Source organism: Geotrypetes seraphini, chromosome 2 (genome assembly GCF_902459505.1).
Source record: "Geotrypetes seraphini chromosome 2, aGeoSer1.1, whole genome shotgun sequence".
Taxonomy (NCBI): Eukaryota; Metazoa; Chordata; class Amphibia; order Gymnophiona; family Dermophiidae; genus Geotrypetes; species Geotrypetes seraphini.
In genome coordinates, this window is record NC_047085.1 from 399,710,983 (window position 1) to 399,727,532 (window position 16,550).

Genomic DNA, 16,550 nt, shown 5'->3' on the forward strand with positions numbered 1-16,550 from the left:
ACCCAATAACTATCCATATAAAACTAGAAAAAAAGAAGAAGTTTAAAAAAATATTGTGATTTCCAAATTTATCAATGTATCCTCCTCTCATCCACAGGATAAATATGAAAAGCTGAAATAAAAGAATGTCTTTAATAAAACTTTAAAAACATTAATTTCTCCACTAATTATCCCCCTCCTTTACTAACGTGCAATGCGGGTTTTAGCGCCCGCAGCAATGGCAACCGCTCCAACATTCATAGGAATTCTATGAGCGTCAGAGCAGTTACCGCCGCTGTGGGTGCTAAAACCCCGCTATGCATTAGTAAAGGAGGGGGTATATTTGGAAGATTATTCCAAAGTACAGGAGCAAGCCAAAAAAAATGCACTTCAAAGGGTAGATTACTAGTGAGCTTTAGAAATGTGGGACATGATCCTGTATTTAAATGATGTGTTATGTCGCTTGTAGTAGACTTTAGGGCTCATTTTCAAAAATGAAAAACATCCAAAAAGTGGCATAGAAAGGTGTCCCTGAATCATCTTTTTGGAGGCTTGAGGCTGTGCTATGTTGTGAGTCATCTTTTCTGAACAATTACATCATGGATTCTGCCCTGCTACTTTGAATATACTGTTTTGCTGACGGCCACAATTTGTCACATTCGCTGGGCCCATTCTGGTCTGAGAAAGTGTGGAGGAGTGTATTTCACAGGCATTGCAATGAAGTCTGTCTTATCATCTCGATGGGACATTCTGTGTCAGCCTCAATATCTGATCATTTCAATGACAATAGCTCAACAAATGCCTAAGATGAATCAATAGTACCTTCACTTTCTATTTACAGCCTTTCTAACTGGTCTGGTTCAAAGAAAACATACTTAACATCAGAGATTTTAAGAAAAAAGAAGCTAAAGCCAAATCTCTGGGCTTATGCTCCATTTGAGTTACCAAAGAGACATCAGGTATCTTCTCCCCAGCAAAACAGTAAATCTTATTTTCTTAAAGTAATTTCTTAACAACTAATCTTTCTCTTTATGCTTTATTTCCCCATTTCTTCTCTCTTTTCTGTGTTTATATGCTCATTTCACACCCTCACTAATTCTCCAAATCCAGTGGCACACCTTCAGTCATACTTACCAATAATTGTCTAGTCCTCACTATTCCTTCAAAATTCCCTCTACATATTTCCTATCTATAGTTTCCTGCTCTTTTCCTCTAACCTAGGGGTCTCAAAGTCCCTCCTTGAGGGCCGCAATCCAGTCGGGTTTTCAGGATTTCCCCAATGAGGTTTTCAGGATTTCCCCAATGAATATGCATGAGATCTATGTGCATGCACTGCTTTCAATGCATATTCATTGGGGAAATCCTGAAAACCCGACTGGATTGTGGCCCTCAAGGAGGGACTTTGAGATCCCTCTAATCCCCACCTGAGCCCCATCCACCCTCTGCTCCTTCCAGGGTTTCTGCTCCATTTGAAATTTCTTCTCTCTCCATGTTCTACCATCATTCTTCTGTATCCCTATCCTTCTCCCATGTTCCAACATTTACACCAGGGGTAGGGAACTCCAGTCCTCAAGAGCCGTATTCCAGTTGGGTTTTCAGGATTTCCCCAATGAATGTGCATGAGATCTGTTTGCATGCATTGCTTTCAATGCATATTCATTGGGGAAATACTGAAAACCCGACTGGAATACGGCTCTTGAGGACAGGAGTTCCCTACCCCTGATTTACACTCTTTGTCCCCATTACCCCCATGTGGCCCTGCCTCTCCTCTTAGCCTCCTCTTTCTTTTCTCCTGCATCAGGGCCAGCATCTCTTTATTTGTTCTCCTCTTTTCCATCTTTTTCTGCTTCCCAGCATAACTCTCTCTCTCATGGCTCTGATCTGTTCTCATCACTGCACCCTCTCACCATCTCATCTAATCTCACTGCCAGTTGCCATCCCTGTATTCACCAATCTGTTTTCTTCATTCCAAGCAGCATCTTTCCCAATCAGCCAGTTAATTTTGTCCTCCCCCACCCTCCCATCAGTGGTCTGCCAATCTTTGGATACATTGGTGGCAGTGGCAGTGATTGAGAAGCTGGTTCCTCAAGTCTTTTCTCTATTGTGTCCAGCCTGTGCAGCAACAGAAAATCACAGGAGTTGAAACATGGCAGAAGTAGGATTTGAGGCTGGCAGTGGGTGCCTCGATCACTGACACTGCTGGCACTGTATTCGAGGATTGGAGGATCACCAGGGGAGAGGAGAGTGGATGGATTATGCTGAGCCCATAAAATGGGTAGGTCTATGGCTATAACACTGTTGAGAATGACAGATTTTTAAAAACCTGGATAAAATGGTCACAAAACACCCCAATATAGGAAAATCGCCTTGGCAGTCACAAAAAAAGGTCATGTCCGGGAAAACCAGATGTATTATAACCTGAATGCTGGTATTCTAGTCCTACATTGTAATTTGCCACATAGATCTTAGTACCTTGACTTATAGAATTACTCCCATAATTAAATGGATCAAAAAAGTGTCTCATTTAGTAAATCCAAGTTAGTAAATAGGAGTATTCACTTGGGATGCATATTAATAAACTCTTTCAGTTTATATTGAGCTCAGGCAGGCACAGATGAACGGATATATAAACGCACTCCTTCTTGGAACAAGCTACAGTAAATACAGGAATTTATCTACTCACCAACGTTTTCTTGGCAAGAAATGTTCTCGAAAAGAATGTTTAACAAAACAGCTTCTAGAACAAACTGCTTTTACTGTTTACTTTATGGAGATTTGTGAGTCAGAAAGTACTGCTGTTATTAGCTGTACAAAAGACTCTTGTTATTATTGCAGGGGTGGATTTCAACATGAATAAAGTTCAGTGCTAAAGGAAAGGAATTATAGGGGAATTCTTAGATAGCAATAGAATCACTCTCCCACAGGAAAACATCTGCAGGATTATAATGTGAAATCTAAAGGGTAAAGGTAAGTTTGCATAGGCAGGAATTTTTGAATTGTGCTCACTCTTATTTGCAGAACATGTGATTTGAGAGGGGGAAGAATTTACTTGTTTGGTTGGTTTTTTTTTCTGTTTTTGTTTGTGGTATATCTGATAAAGATAGAAACTGCCATGTAGACATTAATGTATCTACCTGCAAAAAAAGACATCCTAGCACATAAATGCCAATGCCAATACACCCTGGAGGCAAATATTCAGCCTGGAGGCAAATATTCATTTAACATTACATGGATAAGATATATTCAAAAAGGGCTAGATTCATTAAGAAAACCAATCGGTTTGCGAGTCCTTTGCGACCCGATTCACTAACCTGTGTAACGATCCCATCTCGATCTGTGCATGCAAATGAGGGGACTCAGCATGCAAAGCAAAGCAGGAAGGATACGATTCACAAAACTTTTTTCCCTACACACCGACTGGCTGGCCGATCAAGAACAAGCAACTGGTGAAGACCAGTCGCTTGTGTAAAAAACAGCTTTGCCCCGACTCTTCTCTCTGCCTACCCCAACTCTCTCTAGCTCCCCCGACTCTTCCTGCTCTCCTGCTCCGACTCTCCTGCTCTCCAAAACTGCTCAGACTACTGACTCCCCTGCTCTCTGCCGCCCTTCCCCACAGTGCGAGTCCATGGTTTTAAAGCGGAACTGGGCTGCACTGCGGGGAAGGGCAGCAGAGAGCAGGAGAGTCATAAATTGTCCACCCCTTGGCCCGGCCCAACACCCCCCCCCCCGTACGTAAAAGTTGGGAGCAGGAGGGGTGCTCAGTTCATTCTGCTCCGTAGGCCTCGCCTCCTGCCACTGACCCCCATGACCAGCCCACTGCACCACCCGACTGGCCCACCGCACCCCTGACCGGCCCACCCCTGGTCAGGCCGGCCAGACCCACCCTTCTCCCCATACCTTAACAAATGTTGGGAGCAGGAGGGGTGCTCAGTTCATTCTGCTCCGTAGGCCTATGCACAGAGAGGGGCCTAAGGCCTTGATTGACTGAGGTGCCTTGGGCACCTCCCTTGGGAGGGGCCTGGAGCATCTCAGCCAATCAGGGACTTCCTTAGGGAGAAGTCTAAGAAAGTCCCTGATTGGCCAGTCGGGGGGGGGGGGGTGAGCTGGTCGGGAGTGGGACCCTCGCATTGGGTCGATTTTTTGGTTTAGGGAGGGAGAGGGGAAGGGGCACTTGTCGGGAGAGGGAGGGGAGTTTAATTTTTTTTAAATCGGGCTGATATTTTGCATGTGTAAGTATAAGTTTGGCTCTGAATATACATATACGTTGGGCACAATGGTTAAAGCTACAGCCTCAGCACCCTGAGGTTGTGGGTTCAATCCCACACTGCTCCTTGTGACCCTGGGCAAGTCACTTAATCCCATTTTCCCCAAAAAAGATGATACCAGGTGTAACTAGATATAAATTACATCCACATAGCCCAGTATAAATCACAGCAAGTGATTAGGCTGAATACAGAGAACAAAGATAAGTGCCAATTAATTTGTTCATATGCAATTATTAAGCAACAAATTGATTAAAGACTTCAATGTTTTAAGCACACTATAAATAGGTATATTAGGCGTTTTGGATTTATTGATGATTTTTTCAGGGTCTATGATTGATATGTGTAACCAATAAGACTCAAGCCTTTGAATTTCCAGTAGGTTTCTGAGACCCTTTTTCCTCTCTTAAAATGATCACTTGCTGTGATTTATGCTGAGTTATGTGGATGTAATTTATGCAAGTCACTTAATCCCCCCATTGCCCCAGGTCCATTAGATAGATTGTGTATAGGGATACACAGGGAAAAATGCTTCAGATCTGAATAAATTCATATAAACCGTTCTGAGCTCCCCTGGGAGAATGGTATAGGAAATTGAATAAAGCAAGCCGAATATTCAGCCCACAACAGTAAGCACCTTGTAAGATGCTTACAGTCATAGGTTGAATTAACCCTGGATATTCAATGTCGGGGTGTGTCTGGCCTCAGGCATTGAATATCCAGGTTACTACGAAAACCCAGATGTTAACCTATCTTCAGACCGATGCCTGTCTCTTCTGGAGTTTAGTTCCACACAGTAGTGAGAAGTAAAGGTATTGCTTGAGGAACAAGTAGCCACTTTGCAGATGTCCTCAATAGATGCAGGAGAAAATCAGTGGGAATGGACAATGAGCAATTCACAAGAGCCAGCGGTATGAGTCAAAGCCTTGTTTATTTTAATCCAACAGAGAACATGGTTTGTGCATCCAAACAACCTTGTACTCTGTTGGATTGGATTTATGCATCAACAAAGAAGCTGTTTTGCTTTGTGAATTCCAATTTACAGTGACCCCTGACGCAGGCGTTTATGTTTGCCGAAAATCAGTACTGTGTCTGGTCCATGTTACTGTACGTCCTGGATTAAAATAAACAAGGCTTTGACTCATACCACTGGCTCTTTTGGATTGCTCATTGTCCATTCCCACTGCTTTTCTGCTGCATCTATTGAGGACATCTGCAAAGTGGCTACTTTTTCCTCAAGCAATACCTTTACTTCTCACTACTGTGTGGAACTAAACTCCAGAAGAGGCAGTCAGTTTGGACTAGAGAGTTGCACAGGGACAGAAATACCACCCATCCCACCTGTCCCCACCAGGATCCTCTCTGTCCCCACCCATCTCTGCAAGGAATTACCTCCATCCCCGCCCGTCCCCATAAAAAGCAGCAATTACTTCTGACAGGATCATCAATTCCACAGTTTCTTTTGTGTTTGCGCTGCTGTTTTCCTTGTGGAATCTCTTTTTTGGAACCCTTTTTTTGTTTTCTGTTCAGGTAATTAACTTATAAACCCCCTCTTTTACTAAGGCTGACGTGTCCATTATATTATATGGACGAATCCTGCTTCCAAAGCCTTCCATCCCCATGGGAGTCCCATTGGCTAGAGGAGGGGTCTTCATAGGAGTCCCATGGGTTAGGGGGGATTCCCGCGATCCCCGTTCCCATGCAGACCTCTAGTTTGGACAAGTAATTCTACAAATCTTTTCTCTACCTGAGCACATGTGTGGTATGAACATTGCCTAAAGATTTAAAGTGACAGTGCACTTGGTAGTGTACATGCATAGTTCCTTGGATGATGTCATCCACATGTGAAAATATACTGTGTGTCTGCTGTCCTCGGAGAACACCTGCTACAGGTAAGTATCTTTGCTGCAAGTATGCAGTTTCATCTGAACTATCATTGTATAATGCTACCCAGAAATCTTTGTGTAGTCACTACAGAGTCCATTTACTAAGGTGCGCTAATGGATTAGTGTGCATTAAGAACCATGCAGTCCATACGTATACAATGGGCTACGCAGAATTTAGTGCATGCTAATAGCTAGAATGCACTAAATCTGTTAACACATCTTAGAAAAAAAAAAAGAAAAGACTCCAAAGGCTTCAAAACCTGAGAGAAAGATGATTCTTATAGTCACATGACTTCACTCTGAGCAGAAGTACTGTGAAAAGACTAAGCAGAATTCAAGACCGAAGCAACAGCACCACTTGGTGGATACAAGTATATTGTTAGAATATTTTGAATAACTTTTGAAATAAAGGAAAGTTTTAAATGCATACAAAGACTGTGAAGCAATAAGTTTTTCTCAGGGTGTGTGTATGTGTATGGGTGGGTGGGTGAGTGAGGAGGGGAACTGCAGGCTATGTAGCTCATAATAGTAATAAAAAAAATGTCTCAAAGTGACCTAAATGGGTACTTGGCCGATCAAAAAGCCTGATCGTCCATAACCAAAGCTGGTTTTAGACATATCTAAAACCAGATTAGGCCTTTCCCCTGCCTCTAAACACATAGAGCAAAAAGAGGCATTTTTTTAGAGGAGGGGAAAGGGTGGGAGGTGGGCCAATCTAGACCTAGGCATCCAGCAGGTATAACCAAAACTTTAGGCAGGTTGCCTAGTCAGCACTTATATGCTTTGACTTAGACCATGTCAAAACGTATAAGTGCTGAAAAAGGGGCTGCTGAGCTGATCACGGCTGCTGCGATGAGCTCAGCGGCCCCAGCAACCTGCTCACCCCCAACCCGGTCCATGTGCCTAAGGCCACGCCCATGTGCCAATTCTGGTTGGCCCAGGCGCCTAAGGCCCCTTCTGTGGGCAGGGTTTGAGGTGCCTGGGCCAATATGGCCCTAAGGCCCGCCATTCTGCGGATGGCGGGCCTGCCGGACGGGCTTGGGACCCGTCCGTCCAACTTTTTTAAGGTACAAGGGGGGTGTCGGGGGTGGGGTGTCACAGGATCGGCGGGGGTCTCGTGGGTTGGCTGGTGGGAGGGGTGTTTGGGGGGTAGGTCGAGGGGGGCTGCATATCTTAGTGGGGGTGAGGGGTAGAGGGGTCGCCAGGGCAGGAGGGGTTGGGCTCTACAGATGAGTTTTATATTACCAAAAAATCCAACTCTTTTAACAAGAAATGGTGGACCCTACAGTCACATGACTTAATGTCTATTCTAATTCTTTCCGGTGATGTATGTCTCTCTTATTTCTGTTCACTGTTATTTGTTTATATTGTATTTTATTGTCGGTTTAAATAAACTAAGGCTTTAAAAAAAATCAAAACTGTCAGAACTAATTGCTGCTTTTTATGGGGGGACGGGTGGGGACAGAGGACATTCCTCACGGAGTCAGGCTGGAACGGAGGGGATTCCTTATGGGAACAGGCAGGGATGGAGGGGATTCTGGCGGGAAAAGGCAGGGATAGAGGGGATTCTTGCGGGGATGGGCAGGATACTGGTGGGGATGGAAGGAATTTCTGTCCCCGCGCAACTCTCTACTTCAAAGATAGGTAAAATTAGAACTGAAAAGCTAGGATGCTAGGACACAGTACTACTCAAAAGGGTCCAGAGAAGAGTGACTAAAATGGTTAAGGGGCTGGAGGAGTTGCCGTACAGCGAGAGATTAGAGAAACTGGGCCTCTTCTCCCTTGAAAAGAGGAGATAAGAGAGGACATGATCGAAACATTCAAGATAATGAAGGGAATAGACTTAGTGGATAAAGACAGGTTGTTCACCCTCTCCAAGGTAGAGAGAACGAGAGGGCACTCTCTAAAGTTAAAAGGGGATAGATTCCATATAAACGTAAGGAAGTTCTTCTTCACCAAGAGAGTGGTAGAAAACTGGAACGCTCTTCCGGAGTCTGTTATAGGGGAAAACACCTTCTAGGGATTCAAAACAAACTTAGACAAGTTTCTGCTGAACCGGAACGTACGCAGGTAAGGCTAATCTCAGTTAGGGACTCATCTTTGACATAAGGGCCGCCCCATGAGCAGACTGCTGGGCACGATGGATCACTGGTCTGACCCAGCAGCGGCAATTCTTATGTTTTAGGATGCTGCACTAAGCAACAATTCATATATAATTGCCATTATGGCAGTTACTGAGGTGACATTGCATATTTTAAAATCATCTGCTTGATCTCTCTGAAAAAAACTTAATATAAATGATAGTTAATTAAAATTTTCTCTGCATAGTGTGCTTTGTGTAGTTTAATTTTGTGGCAATCATTATGTATTGTTAATAAGATTATATTGTGTGTATATGAAGAATGAATGGAAGAAATGGACTTACAATCAGTACTATTATTATGGGGGCGGGATCTGGTGCAGAGCTTGTGTGGGGTCTGAGGCGAAGCCTGGGCAGGTCTGTGGCGGAGCTTGGGCAGGGTCTAGGGCACAGCTTTTATGCCCCCTCAAACTAAAAAGTGTTCCGTTGCCTATGCTCTGCAGCACCGAAAAGCCTTGCAAACGGTCCAAAAAGCACAGTTACTTTCCATAACAGGTGTTATCCAGGGACAGCAGGCAGCTATTCTCACATATGGGTGACGTCATCAACAGAGCCTGGATGCGGAAGCCTTGCAAGCAGACTTGCTTGAAGAAACTAGAAGTTTCGAGACGACCGCAGCGTGCCTTCCCGACCAGCATAGGGCGCATCTCCTCAGTTCAGATAGCTAGCAGAGAAGCCAACCAGGAGAGGTGGGTGGGTTGTGAGAATATGGTATCCTCCCTCTCTTTATCCCTCTTTCTTGGAATTCCTCAAACCCTAATACCACCAGATCCTCCCACAAATTAAAACTTTCCTTCCCCTAGCTAAAAGGCATTTCCCACACAGAAAAGCTAGGGACCTCCCTCCACTTCAAAATCACTGAGCTCTGGAACAACCTTACAACCCCTCTTCGGAACTAGAGCTCTCTCCAAGTTTTCCACAAACATCTGAAAACCTGGCTTTTCTCAAAAAATGTAAGTCTCCCTTCAACTTAGGAATCAAGGAAACTCTTATATCTTGGCATCCCAAGTCCTCTAAATTTTCTTCACACTTCTACCTCTAATCTTCTGTTGTAGTTCCTTCCTATTTCTCCTACTGTAAACCGCGTCGAGCTCTACGAACGTGGAGATGATGCGGTATACAAACCTAAGGATTAGATTAGATTAGAATAGCTGCCTGCTGTCACTGGATAACACCTGTTACGGTAAGTAACTGTGCTTTATCCCAGGACAAGCAGGCAGCCTGTTTTCAGATATGGGTGACCTCAAGCTAACCAGAATGGGATGGTGGGAGTGTTGGCAATTTAAGAGAATAAATTTTGTAATACTGTTTCGCCAAACTGTCTCTCCTGCCTGGAGAAAACATCCAGACAATAGTGAGAAGTGAAAGTATGAACCGAGGACCAAGTAGCAGCCTTACAAATTTCCTCAGTAAGTGTAGATCTGAGGAAATCTATTGAAGCTGCCATGGCTCTGACTTTATGGGCTGTGACTTTACTGGTTAGGGGTAATCCAGCCTGGGCATAGCAGAATGAGATACAAGCCACCATCCAATTGGAGATGGTGCGCTTAGAAATTGGATGTCCCAACTTGTTTGGATCGAAGGAGACAAAAAAGATGAGGAGCAGTTCTGTGTGGTTTGGTGCGTTCCAAATAGAAGGCCAAAGCACATTTACAGTCCAGAGTATGAAGAGCTGATCTCCAGGATGAGAATGAGGCTTAGGAAAAAACACTGGATGAACAATGGATTGGTTGAGATGAAATTCTGAAACTACTTTAGGTAGGAATTTGGGATGAGTACGGAGGACCACCTTGTCATGATGGAAGACAGTGAAAGGTGAATCAGCAACAAAAGCTTGCAGTGCACTGACTCTTCTAGCAGAAGTAAGAGCAATGAGAAACACCACTTTCCAAGAGAGATACTTGAGATGAGCCGTAGACATTGATTCAAATGGAGGCTTCATCAATTGAGCAAGAACAATATTGAGGTCCCAAACCACAGGAGGCGGATTGAGAGGAGCTTTGACATTGAAAAGTCCTTTCATGAATCTGGAAACCACCGGATGAGCAGAGAGTGGTTTTGCTTCAACAGGCTGATGGAAAGCTGCAATTGCACTGAGATAGACTCGAATGGATGTAGACTTGAGGCCAGAAGTGGATAAGTGCAAAAGATAATCCAAAACAGCAGATAAGGAGGAATGTTGAGGCTCCTTGTCATGAGCTCCTTGTCACGTAGAAAATCTTGAGGAATGTTGAGGCTCCTTGTCACGTAGAAAATCTAGTTCATTTTTGGAGATAGCATTGTCTAGTGGTAGATTTCCTAGAAGCCTCTAAAACGTCTCTTACAGATTAAAAAAAACTGAAGAGGAGTCATGTTGAGAGGTACCAAGCTGTCAGGTATAGGGACTGCAGGTTGGAATGAAGAAGAGACCCTTGACTCTGTGTAAGTAGAGAAGGAAAAAACTGGTAGAAGGTATGGCTCCCTGCTGCTGAGTTGAAGTAGAAGGGAGTACCAATGTTGTCTAGTACCAAGGTTGTCTTGGCCACTGAGGAGCAATCAGAATCATGGTGGCATGATCGTTCTTCAACTTGACCAGAGTCTTGAGAATGAGAGGGAATGGAGGGAATGCATAGAGGAAGAGATTTGTCCATTCCAGAAGAAAAGCATCTGCCTCGAGGCGATGAGAGTATATCCTGGAGCAGAACTGAGGCAGTTTGTAGTTGTTGGGAACTGCAAAGAGGTCTAGCTGAGGCATTTCCCATTGAGAAAAAATTTGATGAAGAGGGGATGAAAGGAGTGTCCATTCGTGAGGTTGCAAAAGACGACTCAAGCTGTCCGCCAAGCAATTCTTCGCCCCTTGGATGTAGACAGCTTTGAGGAAGGTGTTGTGGCAGATTGCCCAGTCTCAAACTTTCAGAGCTTCTTGACAAAGGGAGGCAGATCCCGTCCCTCCCTGTTTGTTGATATAATACATGGCGACTTGGTTGTCCGTCCAAATGAGGACTACCTAGTCATGAAGAAGATGTTGAAAAGCGTTGAGAGCCATGAGGATCGCTCTGAGTTACAACAGACTGATATGACACCGACGATCCGTACTGGTCCAGTGGCCTTGAGTACGGAGACCATTGAGATGAGTGCCTCAAGCATAGGTCGAGGAATCTGTTGTGAGGAGAAAATGGGTCGCAAACTTGCATCCATTGAGATGCCAGGGTCCACTGAGAAATTCTGAGATGAAGTCTGGCAAAAGGAATCACGTGTACTGTGGAGGCCATGTGACCTAGGAGTACCATCATGTGTCTCGCTGAGATGGAAGAGCTGGAAGACACTGTGTGGCAGAGTTGAAAAAGAGCTCCCAGACGTTGTTGTGGAAAGAATGCTCTGAGTTGGACAATATCCAGAACAGCTCCGATGAACTGTAGATTCTGTGAGGGCTGAAGTTGGGATTTGGGAGAGTTGATTTCGAACCCCAAACTTTGTAGGAATCACGTAGTCTGTTGGGTCGCTACAATAATCCTCTGAGAAGTAGAATCTTTGATGAGCCAGTCATCGAGGTAAGGAAATACCTGAAGACCATGGTTCCGTAGAGCTGCTGCTACCACTACTAGGCACTTGGTGAACACTCTGGGAGATGAAGCTAGGCCGAAGGGCAGCACTCTGTATTGATAATGCAGATTCCTCACCCAAAATCTGAGGTATTGATGGGAGGCCGGATGGATGGGAATATGAGTATAGGCCTCCTTGAGATCCAGAGAGCATAACCAGTCGTTCTGCTCGAGAAGGGGATAAAGGGATGCCAGGGACAACCTGCAAAATTTTTCTTTGACCAAAAATTGGTTAAGAGCCCTGAGATCCAGAATGGGCCGCAGATCGCCCATCTTCTTCAGAACAAGGAAGTAACAGGATTAAAAACCCCTGTTCTGCTGGTTCAAAGGAACTGGTTCGATGGCATGGAAACAAAGCAGAGCTTGAGCTTCCTGAAGAAGAAGGGCGGTCTGGGATGGACTGGAGGATACTCTCTTGGAGGAAGCTCTGGTGGAACCTGAGTGAAATGAAGAGAGTATCCTTCCTTGATGATGGTTAGGACCCAGAGGTCGGATGTAATCGTCATACATCGGTGGTAAAAATGATGGAGACGACCTCCTATAGGGAGAAGGGAAGACAGGCAGAACGGTGGAGGTTATGTTCTGTTGTAAACAGTCAAAAAGACTGAGTAGCCTTAGGTGCAGTAGAAGGCTGAGATTTTTGTTGCTTCTGAGGCTGCTGTTTCTTAGGAGGAGGGCGATTGTAAAGAGCAGTCCTGGGAGCAAAACGCCTCTGATATATAGGTGTAGGACGTGGAGGCTTAGCTGGAGCTGGCTTTGGCTTAGGTCTTACTATAGAAGCAAAAGATTTTTCATGGTCAGACAGTTTCTTGGTGACACTCGATAGATTCATCAAAGAGGTCATTGCCTTCACAAGGAACATTAGCCAAACGGTCCTGAAGATTAGAATTCATGTCAATAGTACGAAGCCAGGCAAGGCGGCGCACTGCTACAGAACAAGTAGCCGCCCTAGCAGATAACTCAAAGGCATCATAGGATGATTGAAGGAGATGTAGTCTGAGTTGAGATAGAGAAGTGATGACTTTTTGGAATTCAAAATATTTTTGAGTGTCTAAATAACTCAAAAATTTTGGCAAAAGCTTAATGAGGAACTCAAAATAAGTAACAAAATTAAAATTATAATTGAGGACTTTAGAGTACATCATAGCGTTTTGATAGATGCGACGTCCAAATTTGTCCATAGTTTTCCCTTCCCTTCCAGGAGGTACGGTGGCATAAACCTTGGAAGGATGGGACCACTTTGAGGATGACTCCACAAGCAAGGACTGGTGAGATAACTGTGAGTTGTCGAACCCTTTGCGATGTAGAGTTGTATACTGAGAGTCCAATTTGCCTGGAACTGCTGGAATTGTAAAAGGAGTTTCCAGGCATCTGCAAAAGTCTGAGACAAGAGCTTGTTAAGAGGAAGCTTAAGTGACTCTGCTGGAGGTTGAGGAACATGCATAACTTCGAGATACTCCTTAGAGTATTTGAAACCAGCATCTAATTGAAGATCCAGGTCCACAGCCATCTGACAAAGAAAGGATGAAAAGTTGATCGACCAATGTTTTGCCTCGAGAGGGACTCGAGGTTCACGAAGCAGCCTGGGTCGAGGCTGAAGCTTCGGTCGGAAGAAAAGTATCAAATGAATATGGAGACTTGGACGAAGCAATCGAAACCGTGACATCCTCGAGGTTTGGAAGTGGAGACCTCGATCGAGGAGTGGGCGGTCTAGTAGAAGTAGGAGTAGGTCGAGGCTTGGTTGTGAGAATGGTGCTTGGAAGCAGATCTCGATAATCGAGGAGACTTTGCCTTGGAGACAGAAGCAGCCAATGCTACCAATGAATGGATAGGACTGAAGGCTGTAGAGTGAAGCTCCAGAGGCTTGGTGGAGGAACCTCGATACACTCCCAAAGACTCTGCTCCTTTAATAGAGTGTGAAGATTCCTGTCGAGGCACTGGCAAAGAATCTGCTCCTTGCATGACATGCTTGGATGCCAGACCAGACACTTGCAGAGACTCTGCTCCCTGCAAAGAGTGTCGAAGCTCAGACTGAGGCAAAGGAAGCGGCTCGACCTCGTGGGAGTCTGCAAAATGCCCAGGCTGGATAAGAGGGAGAAGCTGCGATCCCATATTAGTAAGGAACTGCATGAATTGCTTCTCTAATATGATCTGGAAAGCAGCCGGCAAGGAGGGTACCATGTCTGAAACCGGCCCACCTGCCTTGGCTGGAAGTTCCATAGAGGCAATGGGAATGTGCGTCGACTTGGAAGTCTTAGGCACCTTAAGAACCACTGCTGGAACTTTCTGCTGAGTTACCTGACCTGAGGATACAGGGGAAGACACAGCAGGAGTCGTTGACGAGAGAGCCGCTGCAAACGAAGAAGGTTTGATGAGGCTCGAGGTGGAAGCAGTCGAAGCAGGAGGATGCTCAGTCGAAGGTGAGGTCGAAGCTGCCTTCGAAGTCGAGGGATCGGAGGAAGAATCCATCCCGAAGACCTTGTCCACCAAAAGACGACGACGTTTAAGGGCTTGAGGTTGAAGAGTAGCACAGCGCTCGCACGACTTCGGTTGATGGTCCGGCCCAAGGCACTTGAGGCACCAACGGTGTGGGTCCGTAAGGGAAATTGCACGCTGGCACTTGCTACATTTCTTGAAGCCCGTAGTTGGCCGGAACATAGGAGAAAAAATAGCCACCGCAAAATCGAAGCTCCTGGGCTGCGGCCTGCCCCGGCAGCCAAACGGAAGATAATAAAATATGTATATATATTTTTTAAAGAAATAAAAGTAGTATAAACAGCGATTCGTGAAGAAAAAAACACAAACCATGGTTGAGAGAAGGCACGAAGTAACGAAGTTAAATGCAGAGAGTCAAAGACTGACTTCTCGGCTCCGCGGAAAACTGAGAACTCAGGAGACGCGTCCTACGCTGGGTGGGAAGGTACTCACGTATGCGCGCTGTGGTCGTCTCAAAACTTCTAGTTTAAAGCAAGTCTGCTTGCGAGGCTTCCGCATCCGGGCTCCGTTGATGACATCACCCGTATGTGAGAATAGGCTGCCTACTTGTCCTGTGATAATAAATATTATCAAGTGCTAACTGGTTAAAGCACGGATACTGTATGAGCCTTTACTGCCAACAAAATGGGTAAGTACACAAATGATATTTTTTTAAAGGTCGAGCGCTAATGGCAACATTAGTGCAGGGTTTACGATCCTTAGCAAAGATCGACCCTTCCAGTAAAATTAGTCCGGAAGTGACGTAAGACGCCTTGAAAACAGCTCCGAAAAAATTATTTTTCATGAGTCCTTGAGAAAGCTTAAATCATAATACCTTATAAAGGGCGAGCCGGACAGTATTAATTGATTTAACCACTCTGGCCTTGATGAAGCTCTCTTAGTATAAACGAGAGCCAAACGGAGATCTTCCGTCGTTACTGTGGTCAGAGGGCCAGGTATGAAAATATACACCCGAGCTAAGTATCATCATATTTACATTATAAAATTAAAATAAGGATAAAAAAATTAACTCAAGAAATGGTACTAAATAAGCCATACACTTTAAATTGAATAAAAAAGAGGTAAGGACCGATGATAGCTCGCAAAATAGTTACGAGCAGAGACTAGTTCTGTTAGCTCTTAACTGCGAGTGCTTGAGATCCTATTTCATCAAATATATTCAATTCAAATTAAGTGTATGAATTTTCGGGTCTAGCATCAGTCTATTTTTTGGATGGGAATAGAACATTAGTGCATGGCCATTAACACACACAAAAAAAGCTGTAATAAAAATGATGTTAGCGCACAAGAAAGATTCATGTAAGGGTACAATAAGACCTCTTTTTAAAGCAACTTAGTAAAAGGACCTATAAGAGTCTCCATCAAACTTGGAAAAACATGGATGTTCAACCAAAGTTTTAGTTAAGGTACAACTTTCTCTTCATACTTCAGATGACTTTTTCCACAACAGCATAATCATCTACAAAAAAAATCCCTCACATAAATGTTCTAATCTAATCTAAAGCTTAAACTTGTATACCAGTTAACAATAAATAGAAAGAAGAAAGTGTGGAGAGAATACATGCGGAGAGGCAAAATCAAAAAAACCGTCTTAAGTCCCTTTTTGGCCTAAGTCCTTAAACGTTCAAAGCAGAAGCAGGGAAAGTGTCCATAACCAAAACAAACGTCCTTGTTTTGATTATGGCCTGCCTCTACTAAACGCCCAGATCACCACTACGTCTACAAGTACACCCCCACGATGTCTACACTTTTTGGCCATAATGAACCCAAAAAACACCAACGCCCCAAACATCCAACAGAAGGACTTTTAGGCGAAGGAGGAGCCAGTACTTCGCCTAAAAGCTGGATTCTGTAACCGGTGTCTGTCAAAAACAGCACCGGTTACAGAATCCCCCCCCCCAACGATCCAGGCAGGAGGGTGCCCAAGCCCTCTTGCCATGACGAACCGCGACCCCCCCCCCACCGACAACATCGGGGCAAGAGGGAGCCCAAGCCCTCTTGCCCCGTCGAACCACGACCTCCCTGATGGCATCGGGGCAAGAGGGAGCTCAAGCCCTCTTGCCCCGTTGAACGTGCTCCCCCCGACTCGATATGGCCAGGAGGGAGCCCAAGCCCGGCTGGCCGCGGCGACCCCCCCGACTGGATTGGGCCAGGTGGGAGCCCAAGCCATCCTGGCCCCGGCGACCCCCTACCCCCACCCCCTACT